Source organism: Columba livia, chromosome 5 (genome assembly GCF_036013475.1).
Source record: "Columba livia isolate bColLiv1 breed racing homer chromosome 5, bColLiv1.pat.W.v2, whole genome shotgun sequence".
NCBI lineage: Eukaryota > Metazoa > Chordata > Aves > Columbiformes > Columbidae > Columba > Columba livia.
In genome coordinates this window covers 61,787,151-61,801,652 of record NC_088606.1, presented here as the reverse complement: position 1 = coordinate 61,801,652, position 14,502 = coordinate 61,787,151, and the positions used below count along the sequence as shown (strand labels likewise).

Here is a 14,502-nt window from a genome sequence, read left to right as displayed (position 1 = left end):
GTGACAGCTCATGAAATTATAATTCTTTTAAATAGGAAGAAAGAAAAATTTGTATCTCTGTCTATAGGTAATATTTAAGTATAGGCGACATTAAGGTATGAATTTGGATGGAATGTATTAAAAATATTTAAAACAGCATATTCTGAAATCAAAACACATCACACAGAGAAAAAGCCTTCCTAATGGTTTTGAAACCAAAGAAGATTTTACTGCTTTAATTAAGCCAATTTGCCTTCATTGCTCCTTGCTTACATGGCAAAATGCCTTAAAAAAAAATAAAATCACAATTTAATAATTACATTCTGCTGAATTCAAGACATTAACATCTCAGCTATTTAACCTTATAATACCTAGAACTCGTACCACAATAATATGATCAATTCTATCTCTTCAGCTCAGTCTGTGAAGTGACTGCATGACAGTTTCTGAGGTGCTATTTCAATTCAAGCATTCAATTCAAGCTATTTCAATTCAAGTCCACTGTCTCATGATGAAATGGGCTTTATATGAAATATTTATTTAAAGTGAAAATCATAGTTTAAACTTCTGTGAGCACATGTACTATTTTTAATAGAAAGTGTATAGGTATGAACTACACTAAACTGGATCAAAAAATAGGAGCTATTCAAATACTTTGACAGTTAACACTTCAACAAATTGAAATCAATAATCTATTAAAGCATCTCATGAGTATAAGAAAAGCCAACTTTTTCTGTTCCACCTCTCATTAGTGAATAAACATAAGCAATTTCACTTATAAGGCAGGTAATATTACACCTTGAGCATATTTTCTAAAGCCAACGCTGCACAGACATCCCACAGATTGAGTGAAATGTCTAAGCTCAAGTAGCAAGCAGAATACCAAAACTGAAACCTGCCCTCAAGGTCTTAAAAAAACCTTTTTTGCTCATATTTTGAGAATACTTTATGATGTTAAAAAAATCTTTTAAGTTTTCATTTTACTAGACATTCCTAAGAATAAAGCTCAGGTTTTACCTTCAGTTGCCTCACTTTTTCTTTAGCCTTCCATCAAATTTTTTCAATCAGTGCAGATATTTCCAATTTAGGACTATTTATATTTACTTTAAAATAAACGCCTTCAACAGTAAGGGTACTACAAACAGGGCTGTGCTTTTATTTCCTGAGAAAAAGAATTCTTTGCCAACCAATAATTCTCTCTCTCCTGCTATTGATCACCTTGTATAGACAATACATTAGGAAACTTTTCTGCTTCATAGTTCCACTTGTATTTTAATTCTGATGTAATACACTTAGATTTCTGGTGTATTTTTCAGACTTGGCTGCATGGATAACTTGCTAAGATTCTGTTTCTTTCAATAACAAATTCTTCCTCTAGAACTACTTCACATTCAGCAGCATTGCTAAGAAAGGGATTCTGGTTTCTTTGCCTCCTATTTTTCACCTTTTCTGCCTGATCCCCACCACTACTGCCAGAAGAAACCATGCAATGAATACAAGCAGAGAACTGACTTAAGTTCAAATTAACAGTGTAAGATGATAGTCATTACCCATTGTTGTGGCATAACTCCAGCTAAGAGAGAAAGCAAAGGGAACATGGTATCTGTTTCAGACTCTTAGAGTTGTGTAAGTAACAGAATCTAATGTCCAAGTAAAAGGATAAAAAGGAGGGCTGGTGCTGGAGCCTCTGGTATTGACTTCTGACTGGACAGTGGTTCTCTGCAGTTTTCCCAAGATGAACAGTACTGCAGATGTTCCAAACACTTCTGGGGAACTCAAAAAAAGGTACATTTTGAAGACTATGTCAACAATTCAAAGAATCAGCACAAATCAGTGGATATAACCCACTGCTACGCTAACACAAAACCTCTTATTTATTTGACAAGAACAAGACTGCTGGGGATAACACCACATTTCTGTGAGTACTGTACCACACTTCACTCGCAGATCCTGATAATAACTTGTACAAACCACCTGAGCTACGAAACAGACTCTGAACAAGCTGTTGACCGAGATCCCCAACCATAACAGACACAAATGAAGAACAGCTCCTCTGTCACTCTGCACTGAAGGCCATTGCCCCTTGGCACCATCTAGATTTTTGTTGTCATTCAAATGCTTGATCTGACCAAACTTACTATAAAAGAACCTCTCAGCAATATGTTTTTCCAGGAAAATTCCTTTTGGTTTAATCAACTGTTTTAAAGAGGCTTTTTTTCTTCACCTGTGCAAGAATTCGCAAAAGCAAACAGTACTTCAATGCTATTTTGAAAAAATCTTCTATTGCAATTACTTTTTCTACTTCACTGGGGGAAAGGGTGTTTCTAAATTTGGCATTTCTGCTTAGACCTGAAGAAAAAAAATTTGTAGTTATTCAGTGCTAGTTTAAGACACCTGTTTTGATAAAGACTCACTGAGTTTCATCTGTAACAATATCAAGGATTGCATCTTAAAATTCTCCCCAAGGCACATTAATTTTGCACAAAGTTGTTGTATGATTTACAATAAAAATACAAAGAACATTTCATTATATACTAAATTTTTTTGCCATGTTTGTTCTACAAATTAATTATCTGTATTTTGTGCTTGTTAAATGTTAGTGGAATGTGTTAGTAGCTACTAAGCTTGAGCTTAAGGGTCTTAACTTCTATCCTAGAATGCATTTTAAGCCTCTGTTAACAAATTTATATAAAATCAGTGAAGCATCCAGCTCAGTTTAGATGCAAATTGCTCTTTAGACTCTAAAAGAGTTGCCTCTCTTCTAAAGACTGACTTCTAGTTATCACAGTTTACTATACTGATTAAATAAGATCTATTTTTACTACATAATTGAATCAAATGTACAATACAATTCAAGAAACAGCATTAAAAAAAAATCAAAATCCACAAGTAAAATAATGAACTGGTTCAATTAACTTTAAGAACGTTTTCATAAAATACAGTTTCTATTTACACAATAAATAAGAAATGTTTATAAAAATAACATGAACAGGAAATAATATTACAGCATCAAACATCATTTGTTGAGGGTTTCCATATAGAAAAAGGGAACACCCTGTAGAAAAACAAAAAAGTCTCCCAAAATCCAGCATTCAGCAAATGCAGAGAAAATGCCATACTTCACAGTAGATGGAGCCATTATTTCTTAAGCTCACTTGATAGATCATGCTTTTGTCCCTGCTACAAAATGAGTAATTCAAGGAGTTATATCTCATTTTACCAAAGCACAAAAATAAATTAGCAGAGAAAATGGCATTTACACTTCAAATAGCATGATTTTGCAAGGGAAAACATACTTGATTTCTGAAACTAACACTATGAATAAGCATCTAATGCAGTAAATAAAGATGCGAAAGAGATATAAGTTCTCTACAGTTATTAGATTGGATAAAAAGAATGCAAAATGAGTCACACATTAAGACTTTTTGAAATGCGAAGGAATTAATTTATTCTTATAATAATGCAAACTAAACCAGAAAATCCACCTCCACCAGAACAGTTTTCTAGCTCTACATGATACCGAGGACACTGGAATTTTAAAATTGGGTTCCAAATTACTCCATTTCCCATTAGCATTTCACACAATTTGAACACAAAACACATTAAGAAAAAGATTTTTGAAAATTCTTTTTCTTTCTATCCAGAATAGAATATTTCATTTGGAAGGGACCTACAATGATCATCTAGTCCAACTGCCTGACCACTTCAGAGCTGACCAAAAGATAGAGCTTATCAATAAGGGCATTGTCCAAATGCCACTTAAAAGCTGACAGGCCTGCAGCATCAACCACTTCTCCAGGAAGCCTCTTCCAGTGTTTGGCCACCCTTTTGGTAAAGAAACACTTCCTGATGTCCCATCTAACCCTCTTCTGGCACAGCTTTGAACCATGCCCACACATCCCATCACTGGATCTCAAGGAAAGGAGATCAGGACCTCTCTCTCCACATCCCCTCCTCAAGAAGCTGTGGAGAACCATGAGATCACCCCTCAGCCTCCTTTTCTCCAAACTATAATAGGTAAACCCAAATTCCTCAGCTGCTCCTCACAGGACATTCCTTCCGGCCCTTTTATCAGCTTTGTTGCCTTTCTCTGGGCACATTCAGGGACCTTCACATCCTTCTTAAATTGTGGGGTGCAGCACCAGACACAGCACTCAAGGCAAGGCCATAAGAACGTTGAGTATGGCTGGTCATGCTGTGTTGATGCACACCAGGATGAGATCTGCATCTCCAGGCACTCCTCTCCCATTTTATATTTGTGTTTGGCATTACTCCATCCTAAGTGCAGAATTTGGCATTTCAACTTGTTAAATTCCATCCCATTAATCATAGCCCAGTGCTCCAATCTATCTAGTCTTCTCTTGCAAGGTCTTTTGTCCCTCAAGATCATGAACAGCATGTCCCAGTTTGGTATCAACATCAAGCTTGCTAATGGCACATTCAACACCTGCATCCACACCATTGCTAAAGATACTGAAATGAACTGGCCCTAGAACTGAGCCCTCAGGAATACCTCTGGCAACCTGTCACCAGCCAGAGGTAGCCCCATTCATTTTCTTAACACATACACTTACATATCTTATTTTACTCATAGATTCAAAGATATATATCTGTATGTGCATATATAAGATTTTATTTCATTAGTACTTTCATTTTATTTCATTAATACTTAATAAATACATCAGAAAGCATCATATCTCCCTGGAATAATAATCCAAACCTGATTTTCAACCTCAGAATTCTCTTCATTTCCAAGGGTTTACAAAAAAATTATGGAGCTTTGGAAGTCTAACATGTTGGAATGTAAAGCCTTTGTAGTAAGGTTATTGAAGCCAGTCCAAATATTTAGTTATTTACATGTTGAAAAAAAAAAAATCAGCCCCCGATTCAGACTATGTAAAATTAATCAACTGTCCCTAACTAGTTTCTTGTGGATGCTTTTTCATTACAATCAACATTTCTTTACATATCAAGAGAGAGTCCAAACAACTTTTCTATGCTAGATATGCAAACTGGGAACACCACCATGCTAAGAAGGAAGAAAAGTTTGTATTCCTATAAGGCAAGAAGTGTGATATCCCTGATAATCTGGCAAGTTCTACACATTAGATAAGCTTATGTTATCTATATTAACTGAACAAAAATCAGATCATCATAAAAGTTCACCTTAAATTGTCACAGGTAAACCTGCTAAAGTTGTATGTTGTAATGAAAACTTTATCTTGGTCTAAGTTTGATACAGTTTTTTGGAACTGAAGAACAGCTTCAAAAAAAGAAAAACTAAAAAGGCACTGTACACATACTGAAAAGTATAGTGATACTGATGTTTAAAATACAGTTTATATTCCTACTTTCTCTGAGATTTAAGTATCTCATATAACACTGTTTTTCCTCAAGCCCTAAAAATTCATTTAAAAATATTTAAACTTGTTGAAAGTGTAGTATTCCTGGCAAATTCAGAAGTTCAAATTTCAAATAAGTTTTTGTTTCTGTTTTGTTTTTCTTAATTTCCGTTTTCCAAATTTCTTCATTCACTATTAATTTTGACATTTTATAGTGGAGGTTGCTTAAATAGATGTAATCTTATCAAGTCTTAAAATAGAAGCTGTTCCTGCTCTGTAGTTTCAGGGTGTTTACAGAAACACATTTCTGAAGTAACGTCCTACATCAGGCAAAAGAGAATTCTTCGCATTCCAATATTTAGACAGTTGCTTAAGGATATATCAGCCAGCCAGGATCACGCGAGTCTGACTTGCATAACACTTGCTTTAAATGTAAATAAATCAAAACTAGGTTCAGTACACAATCTTATTCATCTGGGACATGTCTTGGGAACATCTGGCAGAGGTAAGGGTTATTTTTTCCATAAGTGTCAGCGAGTGACAGATCTCAGTGACACCCCATGCTATTTTTCTACAGGGAGTACCAAGAATTAGAAACATACAGCCTTACTATGAATCTTGACATCTCTAACAGTCCCAGGGTATCACATCAGCCCCTTTAGGTTATTTCAATTTGATCTACATATCCATGAAAATAAAAATCAATGTGCCCAATGGTCTAGTAAAACATTTGCCCTATCCTGTGCAGTTGTTTCTTTTCTGTGAGGTCCAGGCATAAAAGGCACAGTGAACCTCAGAGCTAGGCCACTGGGAACATCTCCATCTTGGCAAATGAGGTCTCATGCTGAACAAGTTTATAGGTATAATCTATGTAGAGAACTTTCCCCTTGACGCATCTGTGGTGGCCTAGGCTTAGCTATAGCAAATGCTGTAAATATTTGCAGGTGCTTTTATAAAAGCCACATAGAAAAGGTGGATTCCTTTAAGGCTCTTCAAGAATATGGAAGACTATCATCAATATCTAAATCTGACATACAGCTTTTTCTGGTATAAGCTCAACACATTATAGAGGCTTCAGTTTACTAACAGAGAATTTCAGAACATTTCAGTGACTGAGACAAAAAACACAGATTGGTACAAGGAGAAAAAGCTCAGGTATTGAATATTAGATCCACTGTAGTATTTGCTATGTGGAACCTGGGTTTCCAAGTCCTCTGAAGTTAGCAAGTTTTTTTCTATTATGTTTTTGAAGTCTGGAAAGATTTACAGATCTTATGAGGGAGTGAGTCAGAAAACATAGTATAGAAGAGGACAACAACGTTTAAGATAAGCAAAATATTCATACACCTGATATATTCCAGGTATACACAAATGCATTCTGCCTGTGGTTGGAGGCAGCTAAAACTCCAAAATTCAGCTTTCTCACCTGTAGAGCCAGAGTAAACTGGAGCTATCCAGAATACACCAGGGAAATAAAAACCAAATAAACACTTTTAGTTTTGGTGGGGAACAAAGAGAAGAAAAGTATTATAGGCATGGGTCCTAATCTGAGATAAGACGGTACACTTCCACCATCTTCAGATCCTTACAAGATCAGAGGAAGCATTCAGCCCTGGAAACCAGCTGTTGGCACACTAGATATAACCCCCTTTTTTAATTTACATCTTAAAGTGGCAAAGTTCTTAATGTACAAATCTTTATCAGCATTTAAAATATTTAATTGATGAGTTATCATGCTTAAATTGTAATTTAGTGGCTAGTTATAAAGCTGGAATTTACTTCCAGACAGAATTTAAATATCAAATGCCAGCTATAACATAATCTGGATTACAATAGCATGATTATTTACTATATCATATTTAACAGCTACCAAACAGTATTGCAGTTGTTCCAATTTTATCCAAAGTATATGCACATATATATATACATACAGAAAAGCTTGTTCACATGTAGAGTACCTCTCCTGTATACTTTGGTTTATATTCATCTACAGATGTGCCACCACCACCAATTTCAACTGTAATTGGCTGACCAACAGCAAGGCAACTCTGTCCTGCAGCTCAATTCAGAATGCTCCCAGCCTTCCAATGAATGGAGAGAGAGAGAGAAAAGAAGAAGAAGGGGGGTGAAAAAAAAGGTTTGAATAAGTTAAAAGAACCAGAAAATTCAACAATGTGTCACAAATAGAGAGGTCATTATGCCTGGATAACCCAGGATATTAACAGTTGCAGAAAGTGAAACACTATCCACAACTTAGCAGTCAATGAGCCCTGCTCAGAACCAGTGATCTTCTGTACAACAAGGGTGGCATTTTACAGTTCAGTGCGAAATGGAACAGACCCTTGATATCTTCATTTGTCCTTTTTCTGTGCATATTTCACAGTGCAACGATTTAGGGTCCATAACGTGTCACTTGTTATACTTATAACTACAGAGTTTACTTGAAATATGTATGCACAGAAAAAAAAGTTCAGTGAACTGCAAAGATTGAAACAAATCTATACTCTATGAGCCAATATAAAGTTTTATTCCAAGTCTGAAATGATGCTGGTTAAACATACCTAAAGTCCAGTTCCAACTGCTTTTGCTTCCAATGTGTGCATTTACTACAGAAGCAGATCACTTAAAGCTCTGCTAGAAATCAACAGCTCCAAAATATTTTTCAATTAACTCCATTTTAAAATAAAGTCATTATTTTGCTTTCAGCATTTTACTACAATGGCTATAGGGTAAGAAAAAATTAGAAATAGAGAGAATTGTTCTATAAAGGACAGTGTCAGTTACAGTGACTCACACAGTTACAAATTTCAGTCCTTCTCAAAAAGTTACAGCAGAAAATGCCCCAATAGCTGTTCTATATTAGGAATATTGGTAGGTTTTCTACATGTATTTCAATGAAGGTTTTCTGCTTATACATCTTTCTGTACAACCATAAATAATACTTCTGAGCCACTGATTAAGAAATAACTTCACAAAAATTTTCAGTTTGCAAAGATGGTTTATCATTCCTAAGAAAAACCTGCTATATGAATATAGCTGAATATCTCAAAATGTTTCAATGTTATGCTATAGAACAGCAAGAGACAAACAAACAATAATTGAAGTTTACCTGTGAACTGCAGAATACCAGCAAAACATTATTTGGTTCAATTACGCATGAAAATAAGTGTTTCAGCAGCATATCCAAAAACTGCACTGAATGATTGTATAGGTTCTGATAAAGCTTTGTATCTGAACTTTCACTGGTTTTGCATTTTCTTCTGCAGCCTAAGGCCAGAAATGGAAACACCATGAGACGAGTTTTTCCTGAATTGCCAGCTTAACTGCAACAGCAAAGACTGGAAATCATGAAAGCGCCAGTATCGTGAGCTTTCCATGCCAAAGCATTTTCAGGTGGATTCAAATGAGCTTTCTGACTGCCCTGTCCTGGCTTAACTGAGCTTCTGAGGGTCTTAAGTTCAGTCTTGGCTTCCAGTTATATACTTCATGCACAGGTTGAACATCAGTAAGCCAAATATTTAGATGTAAAGAGACTTGTCTTGAAAGAATTTTTTTAAAAAAAAAAGCTTTTAAATCACAAATATTAATATTTTTATTACACAAAGACCACTTGTCCTTACTCAAATATGATAAAGATAATATAGCTGGAGAATGACTGAGGTACTATGCTGTCAATCATGTATCTTGGAACCACAACAAGACCTGTATTACCAGACACTCTTACTCAGACAAGTTTATATGAGAATAAAAAAAGCCTCTTAAAATGCATTCAATTCATTGTTTGCCACACAACAGAATTAGACACTTCAAAATATATTCCTTTCTCTGCAGTGAAATAGAGATTTAGCTTAGGTCAGTTCAAAAGTCTATCAACATCCAGATTTGATAGGATTATCAAAAATAATCTGATATGGTTTTACATATTTCAAGGGTACTGTTAATCTCTCCCATAAGCCACACTAAAAACATAAACTACAAGTAATAAATTCAGAAAAGGCATACACTGAGACTTCAGGAATGGACTTTGGATGGTCACAGTCATGTGGCTTCCATCTAGGTGTATCAGTAAAAAACAAACATACCAAAAAAAAAACCCACCTATGAACAACAGAAATAAGTTTGACTTTAGCTAAACTCTGTACATCACTTAGACACAACTTAGAGTGTAAACCCCTAGAATGAGCTGTTTGTATAATTTGTCCTTTTAATTCTTGACAGAAACCAAAACTCAAAAAAATAGTTAGTGTAACACTATCCCAGGCTAAACCAGTAATTGGGTAAGTACTTGTTCTGCTGACTGAATGATGGGCTACATAGGGTATCACCATCTCCTTTCAGATAAAGGCGCACAGTAAAGTAGTTCACAATTAGCAATAAAGTTGGCAATATGCTGAGGTACTTGGTGAATGTGGAAAGTTTCTGCTGTCACCAGCCCTTTGACTTGAACTTGATAGGACTGATTTAGCATCCAGCAACTGGTTACATTCATCAGGAGGTGAAGCTTCACAACAAATGTAATGCAGTGGAAGCAATCAGTGTCCAGAACATCAATAAAAGGTCTTTGGCATGTGACTGCAGGCTATGCAAGGCTTTAATAATATCTGGTATGCAATATACTTTTTAAAAACATATATCACAAAACTGCTTTATTTTTTTACTGTTATGTCACTTGTTTTTCATGTAGAAGTATTTTTAAATACACTCCAGCCTTTCATTGTGAAGATCAGTATAGCTTGGGTTCAAACACATATTCTAAGACTTTTCAAAGCTCTCTAAAAGGTTTGATATTCTTGCTTTCAGTTGAAGTGCACTATAAAGTGGCAAATAGCAGTTTTCTCCTTTTCTTCAGCAATTAGTTCAGAAGTCATAGCAGTTGCAGTTTATTGTATCCAATTATGCTATATTGTTAATTGAGGGTAAGTAAAGTATAGGACAGGAGCAGTAGTTTCCCCCCCCAGTTGCCATTGTCTCCAACAGGATCCCTGCCAAGAAATCAAGTTATGTACTCTGGGCTGGCCAAGAACTTGGTTTTGGCTGTATCAAAAATCCTGCCTCTACCCTTCACTCCAGAATTTGAGTAGGAACTCTCATTTGAATACACTCCCTCTGCTGTCAGCTAAGAGAATGGAAAAAGAGGAAAAATTCTTGCCTATAAAGTCAGTATAGTTGTTAACAATATGACACGATTTACATTGTTGGAATAAAGTAGAAGGACCACAGTCAAATGCAGGATCACATCAGCTCCATTGTTTCTAGGAAGCATTTCATCAAAAAAGCCCTTTTGTAAGGCTTTAGTGACAAGTAAAAGATTAAGTTACAGCATCATCCATGTTGAAAAGGATCCTGAGGAGGCTCACCTATTCCAAAATCCTGTTCAGAGCTGCATCAGCACTGAATTTGAACCTAGTTGTTCAGGGCTTGGTCTTTTCAGGTCTTAAAAACCTCCAAAGACGGAGATTCTATAATGCTTTGGACACCTTGTTTCAATGCTTAACCATCCTTAAAAGGATGATTTTTTTTTCCTCATATAAAGCTCTCCCCTTTCAACTTATGACCATTGCCTTTCACTCTCCCACCATGGACCTCTGTAAAGAGCCTGGATTCATCTTACTAGTAACCTCTTTACAGGTATCAGAAGACTTCTATTAGTTCTCCACAAGTCTTCCCTAGCCCAGGCTAAAGCAGCTCACTTCCCACAGCCACTTTTCATAGCATCTCACTCCAGCCCCCTGACCAGTTTGGTGGCCCTTTAGACTCACACAAGTTTACCAACTTCTCCCTTATACTGGTCTTTTTTGTACTGTAAGTGCACATACAGAAAACTCTACAAACAGTAAAAGTCCCACACAGCCCTGCAGTGAAAAGGTATGGAGAAAACAACAATACAAACAAATGCACTAAAAAAACAATATGCAAGAAGCAGATGTTGACTACATAGCCTCTATCATTTTTCTAAAGTTTTGTAAAAAAACTCCATAGAAGTCCATAATATTTATTGTTAACTAGCTGATCTTAATGCTATAAAATATGTGATTAAAACTATACAGATAAGTTGTTTCCTGCTGAGAACAAATTATTGTTACTGAAGTTTCAAAACATCACTTTCCTAGTTAGGAAAATTCCAGACTGGAAATAAGGTATTTTGTTTTCCATTGAAACTGAATCACAGAGGTAAAAACTTGATTATTAGATTTCACTTCTAAAATCTGATTTTGAACAAGAGCTAGTTGGAATAAAAGCCTAGAACCAAGTGAACTTTGCACTAACTTACGCCTTCTCTAGGTAAACTTACTGACCCAAGTAATTCACCAGAGCATCTGAATAGTTGAAGAGGTATTTTAAGTGAAAAAAGTCTCAAGTTAGATAGGAGTGGTAACAATTTCAAACAATTTCAAACAAAACTTCCTCCTGTTGTTCAGGAATTATCTGATTCAGTTGTTTTTCTGTTCCTTATAGTTATTTACAGCGTATTCATGAGGACAATGAGTATTATTTTCAAGCCTTTTTCAAGGAAAGATTAGAAGTTCTCAGCTAGATGGTCAGACTGCAGAGCCCAATTCAGATTCCCACAGAGTTTGTTCATGGCTGATTTTTCATGTTGTCACAACAGCATCACAGGCTATGGGTACAATATGTAGAGATCAGCCATACGTTAGCCGGAGGCCAGAACACCAAGAGTACTGATAGCTTCCGAAAGTGTTTTCTCTGGGAAATGCCATCATCACATTCTCTGTGGCAAAGGCACAAAGCACCTAAACCTATCAAGATAAGTTAATATTATTACACTCACAATTTGTTAACAACACAGTATATCTATTAACACAAAATGCACTTTGGACTTACAATGCAAAGCTCTCTTTCTGTGTATATGACTTCTTTTACAAATTGGCCTATTTGCGTAAGGTATGAAGAAAAAAAAATCTGTGAAGCATAGTAATATTAATGAATTAGTTTTAGGTTAAAGGTTTTAACCTTCCAATATTTCATTTAGTGGCCGATCACTGACCAACTCCCAGGAATACAAAGAAGCATCATCGTTATGACAGCACACAAAGGGTCAACATCATGCTCTTCTTATACCACCTCAATGTTTAAAAATGCAGAAGCAGCAATAATGGCATCTATAGAAATGACTGGCCATTAACTTTCTTTTGAGGGACTTAAACTCTTTCAGTGTATTTTATATTTTGTTCCAGACTACCAGCCCATGACAGTCAGTTACAGAGGAATTAGCTGAGCTAGAGCGGTCACAGTCAAAGTTGAAAGAGTTTGTGAAGTTTGTAAATAGCAAGAAAAATTATACTGATTGTTTTATTGTGCCACACAAAACCATTCTATCACACTTCTTACACAGGGTGCCTTTGTCACACTTCGGAGTTTTCTTTAAGCATTCATAAGACAAAAATCACTAAATTCTCCTTTAATAAAGTTATAAAACTTAGAAACACATACAAGAGTACAACACATCTAATAACAGCCTACAGAACAAAAAGGGTAAATAGGATCATGAGAAGGGTTTGTTCATTGGTCAGCTAAATGAAAGTCTGTAATATTAAAAATATATTAGAGGAGAAAAGGACTTCAATAAAAATGTCAGCACAGCAAACCAATACTGTAGGTAACAAGCTTTTTCCTCTTATAATTTTTTTAATAATGACAAACATATATTTTAATAACTATTGTTTGACAAAGTGCTAAAGCTCTGCTTAAGGTGTTTAATTCATAAATGGGTCTCAATTATTTTCACGTTATGCTTTCTTCCATTCAAAATACCTTAATTGAATGGGAATGTAAAGCACGCAATGGCATGAGTCATACTTGAATTATCCATAAAACACTGACAATTTCCCACTATGAATGAAAGAAATTAGTAACCTTTACAGAGAAAGTTAAGTTGTTCCACATTCTACAACAGACCAAACACAGAAGGGGGCAGGATAACTCTTCACCAAAATAGACTGTACCAAAGGCAGCACTTGTCAAAAAGAACAACCAACCAACCCACCCAAAGAAACAAATACCACCAAACCACAAACACACAACCCCAACAAGTCTCTTGCCACCACCCCCACCAAAAAACCCAAACAGCTGCTAAAATGCTGAAATTGTGTCTGTTGATGGTTGTCTATCCCAACTTGCTGGTTTATAGATGATCCTTCTCAACAGTGATAAAAGAACAACAGGCTGTAATTGTCAAGGTTCACTACAATCCCAGGTTTACACACAAGGATTATACCTCCTGAATTCTCCTCTGCTGGAGAGGTTCTATCTGGCAACAAAAGATTAAGAGTAACAGCCAGGGGCTCTGCTCTAATACCTAGACCTGGTGACATTTTTGAAGTATATACATACAGAACACACATCTGAGCCTTCTTCCTCTTAGTGTAATCCTCTTAGTGCTCTCTGTACCTCACTGAACTATAAGCTTCTGAAAAATAAGAATACTGTATCTGGCACCTTTACCCTGAATTTAGCTTTTAGAAGTCCCTTTTGAAGCTATCACATTACAATTTATAATACAGTGTTCACTCCAGATGCTTGACTATAGAATTCTTTCATCCTGATTTCTAATATCAAAAGGCACAACAGATAAGCACAAATTCTGATTTTAAGTTTGTATTAGCTACTTCTTTCATTTTATAATATATTTCAACTGGGAATATCCAAATGTTTCTGATCATAAAATGGCTTTCAGAGAAATTAGACCACTGTGTTGATAAAATATAAAACCATTGCATAAAGAATAAACACTATTTAAATTGACTATTAAAAAAAATGCTGAGCATATTACAATTCTGTTGTCAAAAAGAAGTTGGGCAAAACTCAAGTTGGGGGAGTATTAATTCTTGCTTCTTTTGCCTGTGCTCTTCTCACATCCCATCAACAAATGGAACCAACTGGTCCAGTGCTGTCTGCTGAGTTGTACACAGTAGTGGAATCAGATCAGGAATTCATCCAAAAATCATTGTGTTGCAGTGATCATTGTGGCAAACTGCTGTGTAAAGACCCCCTAACCAAAATTATTGAAATTCTTCTAAAGCCAACACACTTGCCCATTGCTGAGTCAGGAATAGCCATAGAAAGGAGGTTCATCTCAGGTCACTTCCAATATCTACATCTGGGCCAATCCAGTTTCACAGCCAATTATGAGAAATAAGTACCAATGGAGTGTAATTCAGGA

At 35.8% G+C, this 14,502-nt stretch overlaps 1 long non-coding RNA gene across 2 annotated transcripts in view; it reads right to left on the bottom strand.

Annotated features, from left to right (window-relative positions):
* LOC110354916 (uncharacterized) overlaps positions 1 to 14,502 on the bottom strand; it is a 95,091-nt gene that overhangs the window by 59,759 nt on the left and 20,830 nt on the right. The gene's annotated exons all lie outside the window — the stretch shown is intronic.